The sequence below is a fragment of the Arachis ipaensis genome, chromosome B6 (genome assembly GCF_059453495.1).
Source record: "Arachis ipaensis isolate K30076 ecotype BB chromosome B6, ASM5945349v1, whole genome shotgun sequence".
NCBI lineage: Eukaryota > Viridiplantae > Streptophyta > Magnoliopsida > Fabales > Fabaceae > Arachis > Arachis ipaensis.
Window position 1 is genome coordinate 119,433,069 of NC_142441.1, and position 9,011 is coordinate 119,442,079.

The following is a 9,011-nucleotide window of genomic DNA, read 5'->3' on the forward strand; positions in this document are numbered from 1 at the left end:
TTTCATTTAAGAGAGGTGATGGATTCATAGGACATTCATAACTTTAAGACAAAGTTACTAACTACTAATGATCATGTAATGAAGACACAAACACAGATAAGCACATAACATAGAAAACGAAAAACAGAAGAAATAAGAACAAGGAATGAATCCACCTTAGTGATGTCCTTGAGCTCTTCTATGTCTCTTCCTTGTCTTTGCTGCTCCTCCTTCATTGCTTTTAGATCTTCTCTGATTTCATGAAGGATGATGGAGTGCTCTTGATGTTCCACCCTTAGTTGCTTCCAATAATTGTGTGGAAGAAAATGTATCCCCTGAGGTATCTCAGGGATCTCTTGATTTGCAGTCAAATGTTCTACCACTGAGCTATAGACCCTTGATGGAAGCTTTTGTCTTTCCTTTCCTCTTTCTAGAGGCCTCTCTGGCCTTAGGTGCCATCAATGGTTATGGAGAAAAATAAAAAAGCTATGCTTTTTACCACACCAAACTTAGAATGTTGCTCGCCCTCGAGCAAAAGAAGAAAGAATAGAAGAAGAAGAAGAAGATATGGAGGAGATGGATGGATGTGTGTATTCGGCCATATGGGTGGGATTGGGTGGGAGAGAGATGTTGAATTTTGAAGGTAGTGGTTGTATGGATGTGAGTGGTAAATGGAAAACAGAAGGGATGATCATGAATGGGAAGAGAGATGATGAGGTAGGTGGGGATCCTGTGGGGTCCACAGATCCTGGGATGATCCTGTGGGGTCCACAGATCCTGAGGTGTCAAGGCATTTACATCCCTGCACCAAATTAGGCATGTAAAATGCCTTTGCACACAACTCTGGGCGTTCAGCGCCAGGTTGGTGCCCATTTTGGGCGTTCAACGCCCATTTGCTGCCATTTCTGGCGTTGAACGCCAGAACCATGCTTGTTCTGGGCGTTCAGCGCCAGGATGTTGCCCATTTTGGGCGTTCAGCGCCAGAACCATGCTCTGTTCTGGCGTTTGAACGCCAGGCAGATGCTCCTCCAGGGTGTGATTTTTCTTCTGCTGTTTTCGATTCTGTTTTCAATTTTTATATTTATTTTGTGACTCCACATGATCATGAACCTAAGAAAACATGAAAAACAATAAAAATAAGAATTAGATAAACATTGGGTTGCCTCCCAACAAGCACTTCTTTAATGTCAATAGCTTGACAGTGGGCTCTCATGGAGCCTCACAGATGTGCAGAGCTTTGTTGAGACTCTCCAACACCAAACTTAGAGTTTGGATGTGGCCTCCCAACACCAAACTTAGAGTTTGACTGTGGGGGCTCTGGTTGACTCTGCTTGGAGAGAAGCTTTTTCTGCTTCCTCTCCATGGTTGCAGAGGGAGATCCTTGAGTTTTAAACACAAGGGAGTCCTCATTCCATTGAAGGAATATTTTACCTCTGTCAACATCAATCACAGCTCTTGCTGTGGCCAGGAAAGGTCTTCCTAGGATGATGGATTCATCCTCTTCCTTTCCAGTATCCAGGACTATGAAATCAGCAGGGATGTAAAGGCCTTCAACCTTTACTAACACGTCCTCTACTTGTCCATAAGCCTGTTTTCTTGAACTGTCTGCCATCTCTAATGAGATGTTAGCAGCTTGCACCCCATAGATTCCCAGTTTCTCTATTACAGAGAGGGGCATGAGGTTTATTCCTGAACCAAGGTCACACAGAGCCTTAAAGATCATGGTGCCTATGGTGCAGGGTATTATGAACTTTCCAGGATCCTGTCTCTTCTGAGGCAATGTCAGTTGATCCAGATCACTTAGTTCATTGATGAACAAGGGAGGTTCAACTTCCCAAGTATCAATGCCAAATAATTTGGCATTCAGCTTCATGATTGCACCAAGAAACTTGGCAGTTTGCTCTTCAGTAACATCCTCATTCTCTTCAGAAGAGGAATACTCATCAGAGCTCATGAAGGGCATAAGGAGGTTCAATGGAATCTCTATGGTCTCTAGATGAGCCTCAGAGTCCTTTGGTTCCTCAGAGGGAAGCTCCTTATTGATCACTGGACATCCTAGGAGGTCTTCCTCCTTGGGATTCACGTCCTCTCCTCTCCTCACAGGTTCGGCCATGGCGCTTATGTCAATGGCCTTGCACTCTCCTTTTGGATTCTCTTCTGTATTGCTTGGGAGAGTACTAGGAGGGATTTCAGTGATCCTTTTACTCAGCTGGCCCACTTGTGCTTCCAACTTTCTAATGGAAGACCTTGTTTCATTCATGAAACTTACAGTGGCCTTGGACAGATCAGAGACTAAGTTTGCTAAATTAGAAGTATTTTGTTCAGAGTTCTCTGTCTGTTGCTGAGTGAATGATCGAAAAGGTTTGCTATTGCTAAACCTGTTTCTTCCACCATTATTAAAGCCTTGTTGAGGCTTTTGATCCTTCCATGAGAAATTCGGATGATTTCTCCATGATGAGTTATAGGTGTTTCCATAAAGTTCACCTAAGTAATTCACCTCTGCTATTGCAGGGTTCTCAGGATCATAAGCTTCTTCTTCATAAGAAGCCTCTTGAGTACTGTTGGATGCAGCTTGCATTCCATGCAGACTCTGAGAGATCATATTGACTTGCTGAGTCAATATTTTATTCTGAGCCAATATGGCATTCAGAGTATCAACTTCAAGAACTCCCTTCTTTATAGGCGTCCCATTACTCACAGGATTCCTTTCAGAAGTGTACATGAACTGGTTATTAGCAACCATGTCAATGAGTTCTTAAGCTTCTGCAGGCGTTTTCTTTAGGTGAATGGATCCACCTGCAGAAGTGTCCAGTGACATCTTTGATAGCTCAGATAAACCATCATAGAATATATCCAGGATGGTCCATTCTGAAAGCATGTCAGAAGGACACTTTTTGGTCAACTGTTTGTATCTTTCCCAAGCTTCATAGAGGGATTCACCTTCTTTCTGTCTGAAGGTTTGAACATCAGCTCTAAGCTTTCTCAGCTTTTGAGGAGGAAAGTACTTGGCTAAGAAAGCCGTGACCAGCTTATCCCAAGAGTTCAGGCTGTCTTTGGGTTGAGAATCCAACCATAATCTAGCTCTGTCTCTTACAGCAAAAGGGAAAAGCATGAGCCTGTAGACTTCAGGATCTACTCCATTAGTCTTAACAGTATCACATATCTGCAAGAATTCAGTTAAGAACTGAAAAGGATCTTCAGATGGAAGTCCATGAAACTTGTAGTTCTGCTGCATCAGAGAAACTAATTGAGGTTTCAGCTCAAAGTTGTTTACTCCAATGGCAGGAATGGAGATGCTTCTTCCATGTAAATTGGAATTAGGTGCAGTAAAGTCACCAAGCATCTTCCTTACATTATTATTATTTTCGGCTGCCATCTCCTTTTCCTGTTCGAAAATTTCTGAAAGGTTATCTCTGGATTGTTGTATTTTAGCTTCTCTTAATTTTCTCTTCAGAGTCCTTTCAGGTTCTGGATCTGCTTCCACAAGAATGTTCTTATCCTTGCTCCTGCTCATATGACAAAGAAGAAGGCACAGAAAAATAATAATAATAATGGAGATCCTTTATACCACAGTATAGGGATTCCTGTGTGAGTGGAAGAAGAGGGGGAGACAAAGAATGTAATATAATGGAAGAAACACAACTGTGAGGATGGAAGAGAGGTGAGATGAGATGTTAGGATATGAATGAATAAATAGAATGAGATGGGGGAGGGATAATTTTCGAAAATTTTTGAAATTAAAAATAAAAATAAGAATAATTAGTTAATTAAAAAGAAATTTTTGAAAAAGAGGGAAGATATTTTCGAAAATTAGAGAGAGAGAGTTAGTTAGGTAGTTTTAAAAAAAGTTAAGAAACAAACAAAAAGTTAGTTAGTTAGTTGAAACAAATTTTGAAAAGATAAGAAGTTAGGAGGTTAGGAAAGATATTTTGAAAAGATATTTTTGAAAAAGATAAGATGAGAAGATATTTTTGAAAAGATATGATAGAAATTAGTTTTTGAAAAAAAGATTTGATTTTTAAAATCACAATTAATGACTTGATTCACAAGAAATCACAAGATATGATTCTAGAACTCAAAGTTTGAGTCTTTCTTAACAAGCAAGTAACAAACTTCAAATTTTTGAATCAAAACATTAATTGATTATGTTATTTTCGAAAATTTGATATAAAAATAAGAAAAAGATTTTTGAAAAATATATTTTTTTTTATTTTCGAAAATAACTAAGAATTTTGAAAAAGATTTGATTTTTGAAAAAGATTTTGAAAAAGATAAGATTATCAAATAGAAAATTTGATTTGACTCACAAGAAACAACTTGATTTTAAAAATTTTTGAAAAAGTCAACTCAAATTTTCGAATTTGATGAGAGAAAAAGGGAAAGATATTTTTTTTGATTTTTGAATTTTTATGATGCAAGGGAAAAACAAGAAAAATGATGCAATGCATGAAATTTTTAGATCAAACAATGAATGCATGCATGAATGATATGAGTGTCAAGATGAACACCAAGAACACTTTGAATGTCAAGATGAACATCAAGAACATATTTTTGAAAAATTTTTAATGCAAAGAAAACATGCAAGATACCAAACTTAGAATTCTTTAATGCTTACGCACTAAGAATTCAAGAATGCATATGATAAACATGAAAAGACACAAAACAAAAAATCATCAAGATCAAACAAGAAGACTTACCAAGAACAACTTGAAGATCATGAAGAACACTATGAATGCATGATATTTTCGAAAAAATGCAAGATGCATATGCAATTGACACCAAACTTATAACATGACTCAAGACTCAAACAAGAAACAGAAAAATATTTTTTATTTTTATGATTTTCTAATTTTTTTGGATTTTTTATTTTATATTTTTCGAAAATTATTTAGAAAGAAGGAAAATAAGGATTCCAAAATTTTTAATATGAATTCCAGAAATCTTGCCATGTTAGTCTAAAGCTTCAGTCCAGGAATTAGACATGGCTCACTAGCCAGCCAAGCTTTCAATGAAAGCTCCAGTCCAAAACACTAGACATGGCCAATGGCCAGCCAAGCTTCAGCATTTAACACCAGAGTATATTGCTCTTGATAACAAATTGCTGCTCATCATTTATCAAGTATGTAACTTACCTCTGATGGTTTGGAAGCCTCAGTCCAAAAGAATTTAGACATGGCTTTACAGCCAGCCAGGCTTCACATGCTTCATGAAACACTAGAATTCATTCTTAAAAATCTTGAATAAAATTTTTGAAAACATATTGTATTTTTTTTCGAAAACAGATGAGAGATTTTTGAAAATATTTTTGAAAGATTTTTTTTTGAAAACAAAACGAAAAGAAAATTACCTAATCTGAGCAACAAGATGAGCCGTCAGTTGTCCAAACTCGAACAATCCCCGACAACGGCGCCAAAAACTTGGTGCACGAAATTGTGATGTCCAGGCTCAAACTATTCCTGGCACGTGAGTAACTTGGCACGCGTAATCGTGATTACACATTCATAATTTGTCACAACTTCGATACAACTGACCAGCAAGTGCACTGGGTCGTCCAAGTAATACCTTACGTGAGTAAGGGTCGAATCCCACGGAGATTGTTGGTATGAAGCAAGCTATGGTCACCTTGCAAATCTCAGTCAGGCAGATATAAATTGATAATGGTGTTTTCGAATAATAAATAATAGAATAGGGATAGAGGCACTTATGTAAATCATTGGTAGGAATTTCAGATAAGCGAATGGAGATGCTTTTCGTTCCTCTGAACCTCTGCTTTCCTGCTATCTTCATCCAATCAGTCTTACTCCTTTCCATGGCTGGCTTTATGTGATACATCACCACTGTCAATGGCTACTTTCGGTCATCTCTCGGGAAAATGATCCAATGCCCTGTCACGGCACGGCTAATCGTCTGGAGGCATCACCCTTGCCAATGGCTTCATCTTATCCTCTCAGTGAATAATATGCTCACGCACCCTGTCACGGCACGGCTATTCATCTGTCGGTTCTCGATCATGTTGGAATAGGATTTACTATCCTTTTGCGTCTGTCACTAACGCCCTGCAATCGCGAGTTAGGAGCTCGTCACAGTCATTCAATCATTGAATCCTACTCGGAATACCACAGACAAGGTTTAGACTTTCCGGATTCTCTTGAATGCCGCCATCATTCTAGCTTACGCCACGAAGATTCCGGTTAAGAGATCTAAGAGATATTCATTCTAGCTTATTTCATGTAGAACGGAAGTGTTTGTCAGGCACGTGTTCATAGGGGAGATGGTGATGAGCGTCACACATAATCATCACCTTCATCACGTTCTTGGGTGCGAATAGATATCTTAGAAGTGAAATAAAATGAATTGAATAGAAAATAGTAGTACTTGCATTAATCTTTGAGGAACAGCAGAGCTCCACACCTTAATCTATGGAGTGTAGAAACTCTACCGTATGAAAATACATAAGTGAAGGTCTAGGCATGGCCGAGATGGCCAGCCCCCTAAAACGTGATCAATAGTCTCCTAAGGTGAACAATGGATTACAACTGAGACCAAAGATGCCTAATACAATAGTAAAAGGTCCTATTTATAATAAACTAGTCACTAGGGTTTACATGAGTAAGTAATTGATGCATAAATCCACTTCCGGGGCCCACTTGGTGTGTGTTTGGGCTGAGCTTGAGTGTGGCACGTGTAGAGGTCCTCCTTGGGGTTGAACGCCAGTTTTAGTGCCAGTTTGGGCGTTCAACTCTGGTTTTGGCTCCTTTTCTGGCGCTGGACGCCAGATTTGGGTAGAAAGCTGGCGTTGAACGCCAGTTTACGTCGTCTATTCTTGGCCAAAGTATGGACTATTATACATTGCTGGAAAGCCCTGGATGTCTACTTTCTAACGCAATTGGAAGCGCGCCATTTCGAGTTCTGTATCTCCAGAAAATCCACTTTGAGTGCAGGGAGGTCAGAATCCAACAGCATCAGCAGTCCTTCTTCAACCTCTGAATCAGATTTTTGCTCAAGTCCCTCAATTTCAGCCAGAAAATACCTGAAATCACAGAAAAACACACAAACTCATAGTAAAGTCCAGAAATGTGAATTTAACATAAAAACTAATGAAAACATCCCTAAAAGTAACTAGATCCTACTAAAAACATACTAAAAACAATGCCAAAAAGCGTATAAATTATCCGCTCATCAACCACCTGCCAAGGCCTTTTGTTATTTGAATTTCCTTGCCATTTACTTTTCATGTTTCTCATCAAAAACCCTAAAATATAACTCATAACCAATAACAAGAATACTTTATTGTAATTCCTAGGGAGAACGACTCGAGGTTCAATACTTCGGTTTATAAATTTAGGGGTTTGTACTTGTGACAAACAAATTTTTGTATAAAAGGATTATTGATTGGTTTAGAAACTATACTTGCAACGAGAATTTATTGTGAATTCTAGACCACACAAAAGTACTCTCATCAAAATGGCGCCGTTGCCGGGGAGTTGCAATGGTGTTATGTTATTGGTTATTGTATATATGTGAATATTGTGGGTAGCTTGATTTTTGGCTTGCTTGTTAGTTTTTTTGCTAGTTTTAGGATTTTGTTTCATTACTTCTTATTAGCTTTTGTCCTTATTTTCTTTTTTCATTATGAATTCTCACTTTGGCTATGAGTTTGGTTCTAACTATGTTGTAGGAAATAAGGACTACAATGAGGATGTGTATCAAAGATGGCATAATCAAAGGTGGGAGGAGCCATATGCATATGATCAATCTTCATGGCAACAACCTCCACCAATGCACTATGAACAAGAGCTATTCTATGATGCATATCAATCCAATGGCTATGGTGAATCTCTTTGTGACTTTCAAGAACCACTACCATATGCTTATGAGTCATATCCTCAACATGAACATCAACCATATTCACAAGCCCCCTTCCACCAAACACCTCCATATGACCTTGACCCATATCCACCATACCAACCTTCTTTTGAACCATATGAGCCCTACATGGAACCACCATTCCAAGATTACTACTCCCAAGAACCACCTCAATACACACCACCATACCCTTACCAAGAAGAACCACCTTCCTATTATGAACCCTTTCTCCAAGACATTGAACCCTCTTATCTACCCCAATCCTCGATGGATGAAATCCTTAGCCTTATACTTCAAGGTCAAGAAGAAATGCAAAAGGAGACACTAGAATTTGTGGCTACCTTGACCAAGGTAGTAAGCATTTTAGCCTCCCAATGCTTGAGCAATCAAAGCACTCCCATGGTCACATGTGGATAACTAATTGAAAAAGTATAGCATGAAGGAGAGATTGGAAACTCCGGTGGAAAATGAGAGATGTTATTTTGTGTTAGAATAATTGGAGGAGCCTATGATCATTGAAGAAGAGGAAGAAGTGGTTGAAGACTTAGGAGATGCGGAACCTCCTTGGGAACCTAGAGTTGAAGAGAACCTCTCCAAGAAGATTAAATTTGATGTTGAGGAGGGGAGTGCACAACCTCCAAAACAATTTTTGAATGAAGACTTGGAAGAAATGGAGCAAAAATTGAGTTCCCTTGGAGATGAAGATCATGCATCCAACCTTCTTGGTGGTGAATCCTTTGAATTTGACGAACCTTCTCCCAATGAGATAGAAAGTAATGTGGAGGTAGATTTCTCTCAACCTCCCATTTATGATTTGAGTGATGGAGAAGAGTTAGATGAAATTGATGAACAAAGCGTTAAAATTGAAGAAAGTTGTCAAGAGGTGGAGGTAGTCAAAGAAGAACACAAGGGAGTAGAGCTTACAAGCACATTGGAGATACCTCTCCCCAAACCACCACCATCCATTCTTTCATTCAAGTGGGTAAATTCCTTATACTTAAGCTTTATTATTCCCCTTGAATATGGTTTGCTTGAAATGGATGGTCAACTTAGAAATATTTGTGGCTTTAAGAGCAAAAGGGAGATGGTTAGTGGTTGTCAATGTAAATCAAAGCTCATGATGGTTGCATGCCCAAAGCTTAATAGCAAGGGTTGGTGTAGAACTA

The 9,011-nt window shown here is 38.7% G+C and overlaps 1 non-coding gene across 1 annotated transcript; it reads left to right on the forward strand.

The window, feature by feature from the left end:
• The first annotated feature begins 2,851 nt into the window (after window positions 1-2,851).
• Window positions 2,852-2,959, forward strand: LOC148562478 (small nucleolar RNA R71). Its single transcript, XR_015887248.1, has one exon. It is a non-coding gene; the product is annotated as a small nucleolar RNA R71 (small nucleolar RNA).
• The last annotated feature ends 6,052 nt before the right edge of the window (window positions 2,960-9,011 follow it).